The following is a 21,079-nucleotide window of genomic DNA, read 5'->3' as shown; positions in this document are numbered from 1 at the left end:
GGTCACCAATTCGCTGGGGTGCAGTTCCTCTGGCACCAACTCACTGTGATGCAGTTCCCCTTAGTACTGACTCACTGAGGTGCTGTACCCCTGGCACCAAATCACCGAGGTGCAGTTCCCATGGCACCAACTCACTGGGGTGCATTTCCCCTGAAACCAACTCACTGGGGTGCGGTTCTCTGGGCACCAACTCACTGGGTGCAGTTCCTCTGGCACCATCTCACTGGGTGCAGTTCTCCTGGCACTAGCTCACTGGGGTGCAGAAACGCTGGCATCAACTCACTGGGACGCAGTTCCCCTGGCTCCAACTCACTGGGGTGCAATTCCCCTGGCACCAACTCAGTGGGGTGCAGTTCCCCTGGCACCAACTCTCTGCTGTGCAGTTCCCCTGGCACCATCTCACTGGGGTGGAGTTCCCCTGCCACCAACCTACTGGGGTGCAGATCCCCAGCACCGACTCACTGGGTTGCAATTCCCCTGGCACCAACTCACTGGTGTGAAGTTCCCACGGCACCAAATCACGAGAGTGCAGTTCCCCTGGCACCAACTCTCTGCTGTTCAGTTCCCCTGGCATCGTCTCACTGGAGTACAGACCCCCAGGCACCAAATCACTCGGGTGCAGTTCCCCTGCCACCAACTCACAGGGTGCAATTCTTCTGGCACCAACTCACTGGGGTGCAGTTCTCCTGGCACCAACTCACTGGGGTACAGTTCCATCTGGCACCGACTCACTGGGGTGCAGTTCCCCTTGCATCACCTTAATGGGGTGTAGTTCCTCTGGCACCAACTCATTGGGTGTCGTTCGCCTGGCACGAACGCACTGGTTCTGTTCCCCTGCCACCAACTCACTCGGGGGCAGTTCCCCTGGCAGCAATTCACAGGTTCAGTCCCCCTGGCACCAATTCACTTCGTTCAGTTCCGCTGGCACCATCTCACAGGTGTGCAGTTCCCCTGGCTTTAACTCACTGGGGTGCACTTCCCCTGGCACCAACTCACTGGGGTGCATGTCTCTGGGCACCAACTCACTGCTGTGCTGTTTCCCTGCCACCATCTCACTGGGGTGCAGTTCCCCTGGCACCAACTCTCTGCTGTGCAGTTCCCCTGGCACCAACTCACTGGGGTTGAGTTCCCCTGGCACCAACTCTCTGCTGTGCAGTTCCCCTGGCACCATCTCATTGGAATACAGTTCCCCTGGCACCAACTCACTGGGGTGCAGTTCCCCTGGCACCAACTCACTGGAGTGCAGTTCCCCTGACACCAACTCACTGGATTGCAGTTCCCCTGGCACCAACTCACTGTGATGCAGTTCCCCAAGTACTGACTCACTGAGGTGCTGTACCCCTGGCACCAAATCACCGAGGTGCAGTTCCCATGGCACCAACTTACTGGGATTCATTTCCCCTGGCACCAACTCACTGGGGTGCAGTTCCCCTGGCACCAGCTCGCTGGTTCAGTTCCCCTGGCATCAACTCACTGGGGTGCAGTTGCCCTGGTACCAACTCTGCTGTGCAGTTCCCCTGGCACAATCTCACTGGAGTGCAGGTCCACTGGCACCAATTCACTGGGGTGCGGTTCTCTGGGCACCAACTCACTGGGTGCAGTTCCTCTGGCACCATCTCACTGGGTGCAGTTCTCCTGGCACGAATTCATTGGGGTACAGTTCCCCTGGCACCAACTCACCGGGGTGCAGAAACGCTGGCATCAACTCACCGGGACGCAGTTCCCCTGGCTCCAACTCACTGGGGTGCAGTTCCCCTGGCACCAAATCACTGGGGTGCAGTTCCCCTGGCACCAACTCTCTGGGGTTCAATTCCCCAGGCACCAAATCACTGGCTGCAGTTCTCTGGGCACCAACTCACTGGGGTGCAGTTCCCCTGACACCAACTTAATGGGGTGCAGTTCCCCTCACACCAACTCACTGGGTTCAGTTCCCCTGGCTCCAACTCACTGGGTGCAGTTCCCCAGGCACTAACTCACTGCGGTTCAGTTCCCCTGGCATCAACTCAGTGGGGTGCAGTTCCCGTGGCATCAACTCACTGGGGTACAGCTCCCCTGGCACCAATTCGCTGGGGTGCAGTTCCCGTGTACCATCTCACTGGGGTGCAGTTCCCCTGTCATCAACTCACTGGGGTGAAGCTCCCCTGGCACCATATCACTGGGGTGCAGTTCTCCTGGCAGCAACTCACTGGGCTGCAGTTCTCTGTGCACCAACTCACTGGGTGCAGTTCCCCAGGCACCAACTCACTGGGGTGCAGTTCCCCTGGCACCAACTCACTGGGGTGCAGTTCCCCTGGCACCAACTCTCTGCTGTGCAGTTCCCCTGGCACCATCTCACTGGGGTGGATTCCCCCTGGCACCAACTCACTGGGGTGCAGTTACCCGGCACCGACTCACTGGGTTGCAATTCCCCTGGTACCAACTCACTGGTGTAAAGTTCCCACGGCACCAAATCACGAGAGTGCAGTTCCCCTGGCACCAACTCACTGGGGTGCAGTTCCCCTGCCACCAACTCACAGGGTGCCATTCTTCTGGCACCAACTCACTGGGGTGCAGTTGTCCTTGCACCAACTCACTGGGGTGCAGATCCGCTGGCACCAACTCACTGGGATGCAGTTCCCCTGGCACCAACTTGGGTGGAGTTCCACTGGCACCAATCCACTGGGGTGCAGTTCCCCTGGCAGCATCTCACAGGTGTGCAGTTCCCCTGGCTTTAACTCACTGGGGTGCACTTCCCCTGGCACCAACTCACTGGGGTGCATGTCTCTGGGCACCAACTCACTGCTGTGCTGTTTCCCTGCCACCATCTCACTGGGGTGCAGTTCCCCTGGCACCAACTCTCTGCTGTGCAGTTCCCCTGGCACCAACTCACTGGGGTTGAGTTCCCCTGGCACCAACTCTCTGCTGTGCAGTTCCCCTGGCACCATCTCATTGGAATACAGTTCCCCTGGCACCAACTCACTGGGGTGCAGTTCCCCTGGCACCAACTCACTGGAGTGCAGTTCCCCTGACACCAACTCACTGGATTGCAGTTCCCCTGGCACCAACTCACTGTGATGCAGTTCCCCAAGTACTGACTCACTGAGGTGCTGTACCCCTGGCACCAAATCACCGAGGTGCAGTTCCCATGGCACCAACTTACTGGGATTCATTTCCCCTGGCACCAACTCACTGGGGTGCAGTTCCCCTGGCACCAGCTCGCTGGTTCAGTTCCCCTGGCATCAACTCACTGGGGTGCAGTTGCCCTGGTACCAACTCTGCTGTGCAGTTCCCCTGGCACAATCTCACTGGAGTGCAGGTCCACTGGCACCAATTCACTGGGGTGCGGTTCTCTGGGCACCAACTCACTGGGTGCAGTTCCTCTGGCACCATCTCACTGGGTGCAGTTCTCCTGGCACGAATTCATTGGGGTACAGTTCCCCTGGCACCAACTCACCGGGGTGCAGAAACGCTGGCATCAACTCACCGGGACGCAGTTCCCCTGGCTCCAACTCACTGGGGTGCAGTTCCCCTGGCACCAAATCACTGGGGTGCAGTTCCCCTGGCACCAACTCTCTGGGGTTCAATTCCCCAGGCACCAAATCACTGGCTGCAGTTCTCTGGGCACCAACTCACTGGGGTGCAGTTCCCCTGACACCAACTTAATGGGGTGCAGTTCCCCTCACACCAACTCACTGGGTTCAGTTCCCCTGGCTCCAACTCACTGGGTGCAGTTCCCCAGGCACTAACTCACTGCGGTTCAGTTCCCCTGGCATCAACTCAGTTGGGTGCAGTTCCCGTGGCATCAACTCACTGGGGTACAGCTCCCCTGGCACCAATTCGCTGGGGTGCAGTTCCCGTGTACCATCTCACTGGGGTGCAGTTCCCCTGTCATCAACTCACTGGGGTGAAGCTCCCCTGGCACCATATCACTGGGGTGCAGTTCTCCTGGCAGCAACTCACTGGGCTGCAGTTCTCTGTGCACCAACTCACTGGGTGCAGTTCCCCAGGCACCAACTCACTGGGGTGCAGTTCCCCTGGCACCAACTCACTGGGGTGCAGTTCCCCTGGCACCAACTCTCTGCTGTGCAGTTCCCCTGGCACCATCTCACTGGGGTGGATTCCCCCTGGCACCAACTCACTGGGGTGCAGTTACCCGGCACCGACTCACTGGGTTGCAATTCCCCTGGTACCAACTCACTGGTGTAAAGTTCCCACGGCACCAAATCACGAGAGTGCAGTTCCCCTGGCACCAACTCACTGGGGTGCAGTTCCCCTGCCACCAACTCACAGGGTGCCATTCTTCTGGCACCAACTCACTGGGGTGCAGTTGTCCTTGCACCAACTCACTGGGGTGCAGATCCGCTGGCACCAACTCACTGGGATGCAGTTCCCCTGGCACCAACTTGGGTGGAGTTCCACTGGCACCAATCCACTGGGGTGCAGTTCCCCTGACACCAACCCACTGGGGTGCAGTTCCCCGGCACCTACTCACTGGGGTGCAGTTCCCCTGGCACCAACCCACGAGTGTGCAGTTCATCTGGCACTAACTCACTGGGATGCAGTTCACCTGGCACCAACTCAGTGGGGTGCAGTTCCCCTGGCGCCAAATCACTGGGGTGCAGTTCCCCTGGCACCAGCTCACTGGGATGCAGTTCCCCTGGCGCCAAATCACTGGGGCACAGTTAGCCTGGCTCGAACGCACTGGTTCTGTTCCCCTGCCACCAACTCATTGGGGTGCAGAAACGCTGGCATCAACTCACTGGGACGCAGTTCCCCTGGCTCCAACTCACTGGGGTGCAATTCCCCTGGCACCAACTCACTGGGGTGCAGTTCCCCTGGCACCAACTCTCTGCTGTGCAGTTCCCCTGGCACCATCTCACTGGGGTGGAGTTCCCCTGGCACCAACTCACTGGTATGAAGTTCCCACGGCATCAAATCACGAGAATGCAGTTCCCCTGGCACCAACTCTCTGCTGTTCAGTTCCCCTGGCATCGTCTCACTGGAGTACAGATCACTGGAGTACAGATCCCCAGGCACCAAATCACTCGGGTGCAGTTCCCCGGCACCAACTCACAGGGTGCAATTCTTCTGGCACCAACTCACTGGGGTGCAGTTCACCTGCCACCAACTCACTGGGATGCCGATGCACTGGCACCAACTCACTGGGGTGCAGTTCCCCTGGCATCAACTGGGGTGGAGTTCCCCTGGCACCAACCTACTGTGGTGCAGTTCCCCGGCACCGACTCAGTAGGGTACAGTTCTCCTGGCACCAACTCACTAGGGTGCAGTTCCCATGGCACGAAATCACTGGGGTGCTGTTCCCCTGGCAACAACTCACTGGGGTGCAGTTCCAATGGTATCAATTCACTGACGTGCTTTACCCCGGCACCAACGCACTGGGACGCAGTTCCCCTGACTCCAACTCACTGGGGTGCAGTTCCCCTGGCACCAACACACTGGATTGCAATTCCTCGGTCACCAATTCGCTGGGGTGCAGTTCCTCTGGCACCAACTCACTGTGATGCAGTTCCCCATAGTACTGACTCACTGAGGTGCTGTACCCCTGGCACCAAATCACCGAGGTGCAGTTCCCATGGCACCAACTCACTGGGGTGCATTTCCCCTGGAACCAACTCACTGGGGTGCAGTTCCCCTGGCACCAACTCACTGGGGTGCAGTTCCCCTGGCACCAACTCTGCTGTGCAGTTCCCCTGGCACCATCTCACTGGAGTGCAGGTCCCCTGGCGCCAATTCACTGGGGTGCGGTTCCCCTGACACCAACTCACTGGGTTCAGTTCCCCTGGCTCCAACTCACTGGGTGCAGTTCCCGTGGCATCAACTCACTGGGGTACAGCTCCCCTGGCAACAATTCGCTGGGGTGCAGTTCCCGTGTACCATCTCACTGGGGTGCAGTTCTCCTGGCAGCAACTCACTGGGGTGCAGTTCTCTGTGCACCAACTCACCGGGTGCAGTTCCCCAGCCACCAACTCACTGGGGTGCAGTTCCCCTGGCACCAACTCACTGGGGTGCAGTTCCCCTGGCACCAACTCTCTGCTGTGCAGTTCCCCTGGCACCATCTCACTGGGGTGGAGTTCCCCTGGCACCAACTCACTGGGGTGCAGTTCCCCGGCACCGACTCACTGGGTTGCAATTCCCCTGGCACCAACTCAGTGGGGTGAAGCTCCCCTGGCACCATATCACTGGGGTGCAGTTCTCCTGGCACCAACTCACTGGGGTGCAGTTCCCCTGGCACCAACTCACTGGGGTGCAGATCCGCTGGCACCAACTCACTGGGATGCAGTTCCCCTGGCACCAACTTGGGTGGAGTTCCACTGGCACCAATCCACTGGGGTGCAGTTCCCCTGACACCAACCCACTGGGGTGCAGTTCCCCGGCACCTACTCACTGGGGTGCAGTTCCCCTGGCACCAACTCACGAGTGTGCTGTTCATCTGGCACTAACTCACTGGGATGCAGTTCCCCTGGCACCAGCTCACTGGGATGCAGTTCCCCTGGCGCCAAATCACTGGGGCACAGTTAGTCTGGCACCAACGCACTGGGGTGTCCACCCCTGGCACCAACTCACTGTGGTGCAGTTTCCCTGGCACCAACTCACTGGGGTGCAGTTCCCCTGGCATCAACTCACTGGGGTGTCGTTCGCCTGGCTCGAATGCACTGGTTCTGTTCCCCTGCCACCAACTCATTGGGGTGCAGTTCCCCTGGCTCCAACTCACTGGGGTGCAATTCCCCTGGCACCAACTCACTGGGGTGCAGTTCCCCTGGCTCCATCTCACTGGGGTGGAGTTCCCCTGGCACCAACCTACTGGGGTGCAGATCCCCAGCACCGACTCACTGGGTTGCAATTCCCCTGGCACCAACTCACTGGTATGAAGTTCCCACGGCATCAAATCACAAGAGTGCAGTTCCCCTGGCACCAACTCTCTGCTGTTCAGTTCCCCTGGCATCGTCTCACTGGAGTACAGACCCCCAGGCACCAAATCACTCGGGTGCCGTTCCCCTGCCACCAACTCACAGGGTGCAATTCTTCTGGCACCAACTCACTGGGGTGCCGATGCACTGGCACCAACTCACTGGGGTGCAGTTCCCCTGGCATCAACTGGGGTGGAGTTCCCCTGGCACCAACCTACTGGGGTGCAGTTCCCCGGCACCGACTCAGTGGGGTACAGTTCTCCTGGCACCAACTCACTAGGGTGCAGTTCCCATGGCACGAAATCACTGGGGTGCAGTTCCCCGAGCACCAACTCACTGGGGTGCAGTTCCCATGGTATCAATTCACTGACGTGCTTTACCCCGGCACCAATGCACTGGGACGCAGTTCCCCTGGCTCCAACTCACTGGGGTGCAGTTCCCCTGGCACCAACACACTGGATTGCAATTCCTCGGTCACCAATTCGCTGGGGTGCAGTTCCTCTGGCACCAACTCACTGTGATGCAGTTCCCCATAGTACTGACTCACTGAGGTGCTGTACCCCTGGCACCAAATCACCGAGGTGCAGTTCCCATGGCACCAACTCACTGGGGTGCATTTCCCCTGGAACCAACTCACTGGGGTGCAGTTCCCCTGGCACCAACTCACTGGGGTGCAGTTCCCCTGGCACCAACTCTGCTGTGCAGTTCCCCTGGCACCATCTCACTGGAGTGCAGGTCCCCTGGCACCAATTCACTGGGGTGCGGTTCCCCTGACACCAACTCACTGGGTTCAGTTCCCCTGGCTCCAACTCACTGGGTGCAGTTCCCGTGGCATCAACTCACTGGGGTACAGCTCCCCTGGCACCAATTCGCTGGGGTGCAGTTCCCGTGTACCATCTCACTGGGGTGCAGTTCCCCTGGCATCAACTCACTGGGGTGAAGCTCCCCTGGCACCATATCACTAGGGTGCAGTTCTCCTGGCAGCAACTCACTGGGGTGCAGTTCTCTGTGCACCAACTCACTGGGTGCAGTTCCCCAGCCACCAACTCACTGGGGTGCAGTTCCCCTGGCACCAACTCACTGGGGTGCAGTTCCCCTGGCACCAACTCTCTGCTGTGCAGTTCCCCTGGCACAATCTCACTGGGGTGGATTTCCCCTGGCACCAACTCACTGGGGTGCAGTTCCCCGGCACCGACTCACTGGGTTGCAATTCCCCTGGTACCAACTCACTGGTGTAAAGTTCCCACGGCACCAAATCACGAGAGTGCAGTTCCCCTGGCACCAACTCACTGGGGTGCAGTTCCCCTGCCACCAACTCACAGGGTGCCATTCTTCTGGCACCAACTCACTGGGGTGCAGTTGTCCTTGCACCAACTCACTGGGGTGCAGATCCGCTGGCACCAACTCACTGGGATGCAGTTCCCCTGGCACCAACTTGGGTGGAGTTCCACTGGCACCAATCCACTGGGGTGCAGTTCCCCTGACACCAACCCACTGGGGTGCAGTTCCCCGGCACCTACTCACTGGGGTGCAGTTCCCCTGGCACCAACCCACGAGTGTGCAGTTCATCTGGCACTAACTCACTGGGATGCAGTTCACCTGGCACCAACTCAGTGGGGTGCAGTTCCCCTGGCGCCAAATCACTGGGGTGCAGTTCCCCTGGCACCAGCTCACTGGGATGCAGTTCCCCTGGCGCCAAATCACTGGGGCACAGTTAGCCTGGCTCGAACGCACTGGTTCTGTTCCCCTGCCACCAACTCATTGGGGTGCAGTTCCCCTGTCTCCAACTCACTGGGGTGCAGAAACGCTGGCATCAACTCACTGGGACGCAGTTCCCCTGGCTCCAACTCACTGGGGTGCAATTCCCCTGGCACCAACTCACTGGGGTGCAGTTCCCCTGGCACCAACTCTCTGCTGTGCAGTTCCCCTGGCACCAACTCACTGGTATGAAGTTCCCACGGCATCAAATCACGAGAGTGCAGTTCCCCTGGCACCAACTCTCTGCTGTTCAGTTCCCCTGGCATCGTCTCACTGGAGTACAGATCACTGGAGTACAGATCCCCAGGCACCAAATCACTCGGGTGCAGTTCCCCGGCACCAACTCACAGGGTGCAATTCTTCTGGCACCAACTCACTGGGGTGTAGTTCACCTGCCACCAACTCACTGGGATGCCGATGCACTGGCACCAACTCACTGGGGTGCAGTTCCCCTGGCATCAACTGGGGTGGAGTTCCCCTGGCACCAACCTACTGTGGTGCAGTTCCCCGGCACCGACTCAGTAGGGTACAGTTCTCCTGGCACCAACTCACTAGGGTGCAGTTCCCATGGCACGAAATCACTGGGGTGCTGTTCCCCTGGCAACAACTCACTGGGGTGCAGTTCCAATGGTATCAATTCACTGACGTGCTTTACCCCGGCACCAACGCACTGGGACGCAGTTCCCCTGACTCCAACTCACTGGGGTGCAGTTCCCCTGGCACCAACACACTGGATTGCAATTCCTCGGTCACCAATTCGCTGGGGTGCAGTTCCTCTGGCACCAACTCACTGTGATGCAGTTCCCCATAGTACTGACTCACTGAGGTGCTGTACCCCTGGCACCAAATCACCGAGGTGCAGTTCCCATGGCACCAACTCACTGGGGTGCATTTCCCCTGGAACCAACTCACTGGGGTGCAGTTCCCCTGGCACCAACTCACTGGGGTGCAGTTCCCCTGGCACCAACTCTGCTGTGCAGTTCCCCTGGCACCATCTCACTGGAGTGCAGGTCCCCTGGCGCCAATTCACTGGGGTGCGGTTCCCCTGACACCAACTCACTGGGTTCAGTTCCCCTGGCTCCAACTCACTGGGTGCAGTTCCCGTGGCATCAACTCACTGGGGTACAGCTCCCCTGGCACCAATTCGCTGGGGTGCAGTTCCCGTGTACCATCTCACTGGGGTGCAGTTCCCCTGGCATCAACTCACTGGGGTGAAGCTCCCCTGGCACCATATCACTAGGGTGCAGTTCTCCTGGCAGCAACTCACTGGGGTGCAGTTCTCTGTGCACCAACTCACCGGGTGCAGTTCCCCAGCCACCAACTCACTGGGGTGCAGTTCCCCTGGCACCAACTCACTGGGGTGCAGTTCCCCTGGCACCAACTCTCTGCTGTGCAGTTCCCCTGGCACCATCTCACTGGGGTGGAGTTCCCCTGGCACCAACTCACTGGGGTGCAGTTCCCCGGCACCGACTCACTGGGTTGCAATTCCCCTGGCACCAACTCAGTGGGGTGAAGCTCCCCTGGCACCATATCACTGGGGTGCAGTTCTCCTGGCACCAACTCACTGGGGTGCAGTTCCCCTGGCACCAACTCACTGGGGTGCAGATCCGCTGGCACCAACTCACTGGGATGCAGTTCCCCTGGCACCAACTTGGGTGGAGTTCCACTGGCACCAATCCACTGGGGTGCAGTTCCCCTGACACCAACCCACTGGGGTGCAGTTCCCCGGCACCTACTCACTGGGGTGCAGTTCCCCTGGCACCAACTCACGAGTGTGCTGTTCATCTGGCACTAACTCACTGGGATGCAGTTCCCCTGGCGCCAAATCACTGGGGCACAGTTAGTCTGGCACCAACGCACTGGGGTGTCCACCCCTGGCACCAACTCACTGTGGTGCAGTTTCTTTGGCACCAACTCACTGGGGTGCAGTTCCCCTGGCATCAACTCACTGGGGTGTCGTTCGCCTGGCTCGAACGCACTGGTTCTGTTCCCCTGCCACCAACTCATTGGGGTGCAGTTCCCCTGGCTCCAACTCACTGGGGTGCAATTCCCCTGGCACCAACTCACTGGGGTGCAGTTCCCCTGGCTCCATCTCACTGGGGTGGAGTTCCCCTGGCACCAACCTACTGGGGTGCAGATCCCCAGCACCGACTCACTGGGTTGCAATTCCCCTGGCACCAACTCACTGGTATGAAGTTCCCACGGCATCAAATCACAAGAGTGCAGTTCCCCTGGCACCAACTCTCTGCTGTTCAGTTCCCCTGGCATCGTCTCACTGGAGTACAGACCCCCAGGCATCAAATCACTCGGGTGCCGTTCCCCTGCCACCAACTCACAGGGTGCAATTCTTCTGGCACCAACTCACTGGGGTGCCGATGCACTGGCACCAACTCACTGGGGTGCAGTTCCCCTGGCATCAACTGGGGTGGAGTTCCCCTGGCACCAACCTACTGGGGTGCAGTTCCCCGGCACCGACTCAGTGGGGTACAGTTCTCCTGGCACCAACTCACTAGGGTGCAGTTCCCATGGCACGAAATCACTGGGGTGCAGTTCCCCGAGCACCAACTCACTGGGGTGCAGTTCCCATGGTATCAATTCACTGACGTGCTTTACCCCGGCACCAATGCACTGGGACGCAGTTCCCCTGGCTCCAACTCACTGGGGTGCAGTTCCCCTGGCACCAACACACTGGATTGCAATTCCTCGGTCACCAATTCGCTGGGGTGCAGTTCCTCTGGCACCAACTCACTGTGATGCAGTTCCCCATAGTCCTGACTCACTGAGGTGCTGTACCCCTGGCACCAAATCACCGAGGTGCAGTTCCCATGGCACCAACTCACTGGGGTGCATTTCCCCTGGAACCAACTCACTGGGGTGCAGTTCCCCTGGCACCAACTCACTGGGGTGCAGTTCCCATGGCACCAACTCTGCTGTGCAGTTCCCCTGGCACCATCTCACTGGAGTGCAGGTCCCCTGGCACCAATTCACTGGGGTGCGGTTCCCCTGACACCAACTCACTGGGTTCAGTTCCCCTGGCTCCAACTCACTGGGTGCAGTTCCCGTGGCATCAACTCACTGGGGTACAGCTCCCCTGGCACCAATTCGCTGGGGTGCAGTTCCCGTGTACCATCTCACTGGGGTGCAGTTCCCCTGGCATCAACTCACTGGGGTGAAGCTCCCCTGGCACCATATCACTAGGGTGCAGTTCTCCTGGCAGCAACTCACTGGGGTGCAGTTCTCTGTGCACCAACTCACTGGGTGCAGTTCCCCAGCCACCAACTCACTGGGGTGGAGTTCCCCTGGCACCAACTCACTGGGGTGCAGTTCCCCTGGCACCAACTCTCTGCTGTGCAGTTCCCCTGGCACCATCTCACTGGGGTGCAGTTCCCCTGGCTCCAACTCACTGGGGTGCAATTCCCCTGGCACCAACTCAGTGGGGTGCAGTTCCCCTGGCACCAACTCTCTGCTGTGCAGTTCCCCTGGCACCATCTCACTGGGGTGGAGTTCCCCTGCCACCAACCTACTGGGGTGCAGATCCCCAGCACCGACTCACTGGGTTGCAATTCCCCTGGCACCAACTCACTGGTGTGAAGTTCCCACGGCACCAAATCACGAGAGTGCAGTTCCCCTGGCACCAACTCTCTGCTGTTCAGTTCCCCTGGCATCGTCTCACTGGAGTACAGACCCCCAGGCACCAAATCACTCGGGTGCAGTTCCCCTGCCACCAACTCACAGGGTGCAATTCTTCTGGCACCAACTCATAGGGTGCAGTTCTCCTGGCACCAACTCACTGGGGTACAGTTCCATCTGGCACCGACTCACTGGGGTGCAGTTCCCCTTGCATCACCTTAATGGGGTGTAGTTCCTCTGGCACCAACTCATTGGGTGTCGTTCGCCTGGCACGAACGCACTGGTTCTGTTCCCCTGCCACCAACTCACTCGGGGGCAGTTCCCCTGGCAGCAATTCACAGGTTCAGTCCCCCTGGCACCAATTCACTTCGTTCAGTTCCGCTGGCACCATCTCACAGGTGTGCAGTTCCCCTGGCTTTAACTCACTGGGGTGCACTTCCCCTGGCACCAACTCACTGGGGTGCATGTCTCTGGGCACCAACTCACTGCTGTGCTGTTTCCCTGCCACCATCTCACTGGACTGCAGTTCCCCTGGCACCAAATCACTGGGGTGCAGTTCCCCTGGCACCAACTCTCTGCTGTGCAGTTCCCCTGGCACCAACTCACTGGGGTTGAGTTCCCCTGGCACCAACTCTCTGCTGTGCAGTTCCCCTGGCACCATCTCATTGGAATACAGTTCACCTGGCACCAACTCACTGGGGTGCAGTTCCCCTGGCACCAACTCACTGGAGTGCAGTTCCCCTGACACCAACTCACTGGATTGCAGTTCCCCTGGCACCAACTCACTGTGATGCAGTTCCCCAAGTACTGACTCACTGAGGTGCTGTACCCCTGGCACCAAATCACCGAGGTGCAGTTCCCATGGCACCAACTTACTGGGGTTCATTTCCCCTGGCACCAACTCACTGGGGTGCAGTTCCCCTGGCACCAGCTCGCTGGTTCAGTTCCCCTGGCATCAACTCACTGGGGTGCAGTTGCCCTGGTACCAACTCTGCTGTGCAGTTCCCCTGGCACAATCTCACTGGAGTGCAGGTCCACTGGCACCAATTCACTGGGGTGCGGTTCTCTGGGCACCAACTCACTGGGTGCAGTTCCTCTGGCACCACCTCACTGGGTGCAGTTCTCCTGGCAAGAATTCATTGGGGTACAGTTCCCCTGGCACCAACTCACCGGGGTGCAGAAACGCTGGCATCAACTCACCGGGACGCAGTTCCCCTGGCTCCAACTCACTGGGGTGCAGTTCCCCTGGCACCAAATCACTGGGGTGCAGTTCCCCTGGCACCAACTCTCTGCTGTGCAGTTCCCCTGGCACCAACTCACTGGGGTTCAATTCCCCAGGCACCAAATCACTGGCTGCAGTTCTCTGGGCACCAACTCACTGGGGTGCAGTTCCCCTGACACCAACTTACTGGGGTGCAGTTCCCCTGACACCAACTCACTGGGTTCAGTTCCCCTGGCTCCAACTCACTGGGTGCAGTTCCCCAGGCACTAACTCACTGCGGTTCAGTTCCCCTGGCATCAACTCAGTGGGGTGCAGTTCCCGTGGCATCAACTCACTGGGGTACAGCTCCCCTGGCACCAATTCGCTGGGGTGCAGTTCCCGTGTACCATCTCACTGGGGTGCAGTTCCCCTGTCATCAACTCACTGGGGTGAAGCTCCCCTGGCACCATATCACTGGGGTGCAGTTCTCCTGGCAGCAACTCACTGGGGTGCAGTTCTCTGTGCACCAACTCACTGGGTGCAGTTCCCCAGGCACCAACTCACTGGGGTGCAGTTCCCCTGGCACCAACTCACTGGGGTGCAGTTCCCCTGGCACCAACTCTCTGCTGTGCAGTGCCCCTGGCACCATCTCACTGGGGTGGATTTCCCCTGGCACCAACTCACTGGGGTGCAGTTCCCCGGCACCGACTCACTGGGTTGCAATTCCCCTGGTACCAACTCACTGGTGTAAAGTTCCCACGGCACCAAATCACGAGAGTGCAGTTCCCCTGGCACCAACTCACTGGGGTGCAGTTCCCCTGCCACCAACTCACAGGGTGCCATTCTTCTGGCACCAACTCACTGGGGTGCAGTTGTCCTTGCACCAACTCACTGGGATGCAGTTCCCCAAGTACTGACTCACTGAGGTGCTGTACCCCTGGCACCAAATCACCGAGGTGCAGTTCCCATGGCACCAACTTACTGGGGTTCATTTCCCCTGGCACCAACTCACTGGGGTGCAGTTCCCCTGGCACCAGCTCGCTGGTTCAGTTCCCCTGGCATCAACTCACTGGGGTGCAGTTGCCCTGGTACCAACTCTGCTGTGCAGTTCCCCTGGCACAATCTCACTGGAGTGCAGGTCCACTGGCACCAATTCACTGGGGTGCGGTTCTCTGGGCACCAACTCACTGGGTGCAGTTCCTCTGGCACCACCTCACTGGGTGCAGTTCTCCTGGCAAGAATTCATTGGGGTACAGTTCCCCTGGCACCAACTCACCGGGGTGCAGAAACGCTGGCATCAACTCACCGGGACGCAGTTCCCCTGGCTCCAACTCACTGGGGTGCAGTTCCCCTGGCACCAAATCACTGGGGTGCAGTTCCCCTGGCACCAACTCTCTGCTGTGCAGTTCCCCTGGCACCAACTCACTGGGGTTCAATTCCCCAGGCACCAAATCACTGGCTGCAGTTCTCTGGGCACCAACTGACTGGGGTGCAGTTCCCCTGACACCAACTTACTGGGGTGCAGTTCCCCTGACACCAACTCACTGGGTTCAGTTCCCCTGGCTCCAACTCACTGGGTGCAGTTCCCCAGGCACTAACTCACTGCGGTTCAGTTCCCCTGGCATCAACTCAGTGGGGTGCAGTTCCCGTGGCATCAACTCACTGGGGTACAGCTCCCCTGGCACCAATTCGCTGGGGTGCAGTTCCCGTGTACCATCTCACTGGGGTGCAGTTCCCCTGTCATCAACTCACTGGGGTGAAGCTCCCCTGGCACCATATCACTGGGGTGCAGTTCTCCTGGCAGCAACTCACTGGGGTGCAGTTCTCTGTGCACCAACTCACTGGGTGCAGTTCCCCAGGCACCAACTCACTGGGGTGCAGTTCCCCTGGCACCAACTCACTGGGGTGCAGTTCCCCTGGCACCAACTCTCTGCTGTGCAGTGCCCCTGGCACCATCTCACTGGGGTGGATTTCCCCTGGCACCAACTCACTGGGGTGCAGTTCCCCGGCACCGACTCACTGGGTTGCAATTCCCCTGGTACCAACTCACTGGTGTAAAGTTCCCACGGCACCAAATCACGAGAGTGCAGTTCCCCTGGCACCAACTCACTGGGGTGCAGTTCCCCTGCCACCAACTCACAGGGTGCCATTCTTCTGGCACCAACTCACTGGGGTGCAGTTGTCCTTGCACCAACTCACTGGGGTGCAGATCCGCTGGCACCAATTCACTGGGATGCAGTTCCCCTGGCACCAACTTGGGTGGAGTTCCACTGGCACCAATCCACTGGGGTGCAGTTCCCCTGACACCAACCCACTGGGGTGCAGTTCCCCGGCACCTACTCACTGGGGTGCAGTTCCCCTGGCACCAACCCACGAGTGTGCAGTTCATCTGGCACTAACTCACTGGGATGCAGTTCACCTGGCACCAACTCAGTGGGGTGCAGTTCCCCTGGCGCCAAATCACTGGGGTGCAGTTCCCCTGGCACCAGCTCACTGGACTGCAGTTCCCCTGGCACCAAATCACTGGGGTGCAGTTCCCCTGGCACCAACTCTCTGCTGTGCAGTTCCCCTGGCACCAACTCACTGGGGTTGAGTTCCCCTGGCACCAACTCTCTGCTGTGCAGTTCCCCTGGCACCATCTCATTGGAATACAGTTCCCCTGGCACCAACTCACTGGGGTGCAGTTCCCCTGGCACCAACTCACTGGAGTGCAGTTCCCCTGACACCAACTCACTGGATTGCAGTTCCCCTGGCACCAACTCACTGTGATGCAGTTCCCCAAGTACTGACTCACTGAGGTGCTGTACCCCTGGCACCAAATCACCGAGGTGCAGTTCCCATGGCACCAACTTACTGGGGTTCATTTCTCCTGGCACCAACTCACTAGGGTGCAGTTCCCCTGGCACCAACTCGCTGGTTCAGTTCCCCTGGCACCAACTCACCGGGGTGCAGAAACGCTGGCATCAACTCACTGGGACGCAGTTCCCCTGGCTCCAACTCACTGGGGTGCAGTTCTCCTGGCACCAACTCACTGGGGTGCAGTTTTCTTGGCACCAACTCACTGCTGTGCTGTTTTCCTGCCACCATCTCACTGGAATGCAGTTCCCCTGGCACCAAATCACTGGGGTGCAGTTCCCCTGACACCAACTCACTGGGGTGCAGTTCCCCTGGCACCAACTCTCTGCTGTGCAGTTCCCCTGGCACCATCTCACTGGGGTGGATTTCCCCTGGCACCAACTCACTGGGGTGCAGTTCCCCGGCACCGACTCACTGGGTTGCAATTCCCCTGGTACCAACTCACTGGTGTAAAGTTCCCACGGCACCAAATCACGAGAGTGCAGTTCCCCTGGCACCAACTCACTGGGGTGCAGTTCCCCTGCCACCAACTCACAGGGTGCCATTCTTCTGGCACCAACTCACTGGGGTGCAGTTGTCCTTGCACCAACTCACTGGGGTGCAGATCCGCTGGCACCAACTCACTGGGATGCAGTTCCCCTGGCACCAACTTGGGTGGAGTTCCACTGGCACCAATCCACTGGGGTGCAGTTCCCCTGACACCAACCCACTGGGGTGCAGTTCCCCGGCACCTACTCACTGGGGTGCAGTTCCCCTGGCACCAACCCACGAGTGTGCAGTTCATCTGGCACTAACTCACTGGGATGCAGTTCACCTGGCACCAACTCAGTGGGGTGCAGTTCCCCTGGCGCCAAATCACTGGGGTGCAGTTCCCCTGGCACCAGCTCACTGGGGTTGAGTTCCCCTGGCACCAACTCTCTGCTGTGCAGTTCCCCTGGCACCATCTCATTGGAATACAGTTCCCCTGGCACCAACTCACTGGGGTGCAGTTCCCCTGGCACCAACTCACTGGAGTGCAGTTCCCCTGACACCAACTCAATGGATTGCAGTTCCCCTGGCACCAACTCACTGTGATGCAGTTCCCCAAGTACTGACTCACTGAGGTGCTGTACCCCTGGCACCAAATCACCGAGGTGCAGTTCCCATGGCACCAACTTACTGGGGTTCATTTCTCCTGGCACCAACTCACTGGGGTGCAGTTCCCCTGGCACCAACTCGCTGGTTCAGTTCCCCTGGCACCAACTCACCGGGGTGCAGAAACGCTGGCATCAACTCACTGGGACGCAGTTCCCCTGGCTCCAACTCACTGGGGTGCAGTTCTCCTGGCACCAACTCACTGGGGTGCAGTTTTCTTGGCACCAACTCACTGCTGTGCTGTTTTCCTGCCACCATCTCACTGGAATGCAGTTGTCCTTGCGCCAACTCACTGGGGTGCCAATCCCCTGGCACCAACTCACTGGGATGCAGTTCCCCTGGCACCAACTTGGGTGGAGTTCCGCTGGCACCAATCCACTGGGGTGCAGTTCCCCTGACACCAACCCACTGGGGTGCAGTTCCCCAGCACCTACTCACTGGGGTGCAGTTCCCCTGGCACCAACTCATGAGTGTGCAGTTCATCTGGCACTAACTCACTGGGATGCAGTTCCCCTGGCACCAACTCAGTGGGGTGCAGTTCCCCTGGCGCCAAATCACTGGGGTGCAGTTCCCCTGGCACCAGCTTACTGGGATGCAGTTCCCCTGGCGCCAAATCACTGGGGCACAGTTAGTCTGGCACCAACGCACTGGGGTGTCCTCCCCTGGTGCCAAATCACTGGGGCACAGTTAGTCTGGCATCAACGCACCGGGGTGTCCTCCCCTGGCACCAACTCACTGTGGTGCAGAAACGCTGGCATCAACTCACTGGGACGCAGTTCCCCTGGCTCCAACTCACTGGGGTGCAGTTCCCCTGGCACCAACTCTCTGCTGTGCAGTTCCCCTGGCACCATCTCACTGGGGTGGAGTTCCCCTGGCACCAACCTACTGGGGTGCAGATCCCCAGCACCGACTCACTGGGTTGCAATTCCCCTGGCACCAACTCACTGGTATGAAGTTCCCACGGCATCAAATCACGAGAGTGCAGTTCCCCTGGCACCAACTCTCTGCTGTTCAGTTCCCCTGGCATCGTCTCACTGGAGTACAGATCCCCAGGCACCAAATCACTCGGGTGCAGTTCCCCTGCCACCAACTCACAGGGTGCAATTCTTCTGGCACCAACTCACTGGGGTGTAGTTCCCCTGGCACCAACTCACTGCGGTGCCGATGCACTGGCACCAACTCACTGGGGTGCAGTTCCCCTGGCATCAACTGGGGTGGAGTTCCCCTGGCACCAGCTCACTGGGATGCGGCCCCCCTGGCACCAAATCACTGGCGTATAGTTCCCCTGGCACCGACTCACTGGGGTGCAGTTTCCCTGGCACCAACACACTGGGGTGCCGTTCCCCTGGCACCAACTCACTGGGAAGCAGTTCGCCTGGCACCAACTCACTGGATTCAGTTCCCCTGGCAACAGCTCACTGAGGTGCAGTTCTCCTGGCACCAACTCACTGGGTGCAGTTCCCCAGCCACCAACTCACTGGGGTGCAGTTCCCCTGGCACCAACTCACTGGGGTGCAGTTCCCCTGGCACCAACTCTCTGCTGTGCAGTTCCCCTGGCACCAACTCACTGGGGTGCAGTTCCCCTGGCACCAACTCGCTGCTGTGCAGTTCCCCTGGCACCATCTCACTGGGGTGGAGTTCCCCTGGCACCAACCTACTGGGGTGCAGTTCCCCGGCACCGACTCACTGGGTTGCAATTCCCCTGGCACCAACTCACTGGTGTGAAGTTCCCACGGCACCAAATCACTGGAGTGCAGTTCCCCTGGCACCAACTCACTGGGGTGCAGTTCCCCTGCCACCAACTCACAGGGTGCCATTCTTCTGGCACCAACTCACTGGGGTGCAGTTGTCCTTGCACCAACTCACTGGGGTGCAGTTGTCCTTGCACCAACTCACTGGGGTGCCAATCCCCTGGCACCAACTCACTGGGATGCAGTTCCCCTGGTACCAACTTGGGTGGAGTTCCGCTGGCACCAATCCACTGGGGTGCAGTTCCCCTGACACCAACCCACTGGGGTGCAGTTCCCCAGCACCTACTCACTGGGGTGCAGTTCCCCTGGCACCAACTCATGAGTGTGCAGTTCATCTGGCACTAACTCACTGGGATGCAGTTCCCCTGGCACCAACTCAGTGGGGTGCAGTTCCCCTGGCGCCAAATCACTGGGGTGCAGTTCCCCTGGCACCAGCTCACTGGGATGCAGTTCCCCTGGCGCCAAATCACTGGGACACAGTTAGTCTGGCACCAACGCACTGGGGTGTCCTCCCCTGGTGCCAAATCACTGGGGCACAGTTAGTCTGGCACCAACGCACTGGGGTGTCCTCCCCTGGCACCAACTCACTGGGGTGCAATTCCGCTGGCACCAACTCACTGGGGTGCAGATCCCCAGCACCGACTCACTGGGTTGCAATTCCCCTGGCACCAACTCACTGGTATGAAGTTCCCACGGCATCAAATCACGAGAGTGCAGTTCCCCTGGCACCAACTCTCTGCTGTTCAGTTCCCCTGGCATCGTCTCACTGGAGTACAGATCCCCAGGCACCAAATCACTCCGGTGCAGTTCCCCTGCCACCAACTCACAGGGTGCAATTCTTCTGGCACCAACTCACTGGGGTGTAGTTCCCCTGGCACCAACTCACTGCGGTGCCGATGCACTGGCACCAACTCACTGGGGTGCAGTTCCCCTGGCATCAACTGGGGTGGAGTTCCCCTGGCACCAGCTCACTGGGATGCGGCCCCCTGGCACCAAATCACTGGCGTATAGTTCCCCTGGCACCGACTCACTGGGGTGCAGTTTCCCTGGCACCAACACACTGGGGTGCCGTTCCCCTGGCACCAACTCACTGGGAAGCAGTTCGCCTGGCACCAACTCACTGGATTCAGTTCCCCTGGCAACAGCTCACTGAGGTGCAGTTCTCCTGGCACCAACTCACTGGGGTGCTGTTCCTCTGGCACAAGCTCATTGGGGTGATGTTCCACTGGCACCAACTCACAGGGTACTGTTCCCCTGGCAGCAGCTCACTGGGGTGCTGTTCCCCTGGCACCAACTCATTGGGGTGCAGTTCACCTGGCACCAACTCACGGGGGTGAGTCCCCTGGCACAAAATCACTGGGGTATAGTTCTCCTGGCACCGACTCACTGGGATGCAGTTCCTCTGGCACCAATTCACTTTGGTGCAGTTCCCCTGGCACCAACTCACTGGGGTGCCGTTCCCCTGGCACCAACTCGCTGGGAAGCAGTTCGCCTGGCACCAACTCACTGGATTCAGTTCCCCTGGCAACAACTCATTGGTGTAATTCCCCATGTCACCAACTCACTGGGGTGCCGCTCCCCTGGCAGCAACTCACTGGAATGCAGTTCCCCTGGCACCAACTCACTGGAATGCAGTTCCGCTGGCACCAACTCACTAGAATGCAGTTCCCCTGCCAGCAATTCACTGCGGTGCAGTTCCCCTGGCACCATCTCGCTGGTGTGCAGGTCCCCTGGCACCAACTCATTGGGGTACAGTTCCCCTGGCACCAACTCACTGGGGTGCAGTTCCCCTGGTCCGAATTAACAGGGGTGCTGTTCCACTGGCACCAACTCACTGGGTT

At 59.2% G+C, this 21,079-nt stretch overlaps 1 protein-coding gene across 1 annotated transcript in view; it reads left to right on the top strand.

Annotated features, from left to right (window-relative positions):
* Window positions 1–21,079, top strand: part of LOC139240862 (zinc finger protein 148-like) — a 1,532,788-nt gene that overhangs the window by 451,483 nt on the left and 1,060,226 nt on the right. The window lies entirely within an intron of this gene.

This window comes from Pristiophorus japonicus, chromosome X (assembly GCF_044704955.1).
Source record: "Pristiophorus japonicus isolate sPriJap1 chromosome X, sPriJap1.hap1, whole genome shotgun sequence".
Lineage (NCBI taxonomy): Eukaryota > Metazoa > Chordata > Chondrichthyes > Pristiophoridae > Pristiophorus > Pristiophorus japonicus.
This window is presented reverse-complemented; position numbering and strand designations above follow the sequence as displayed.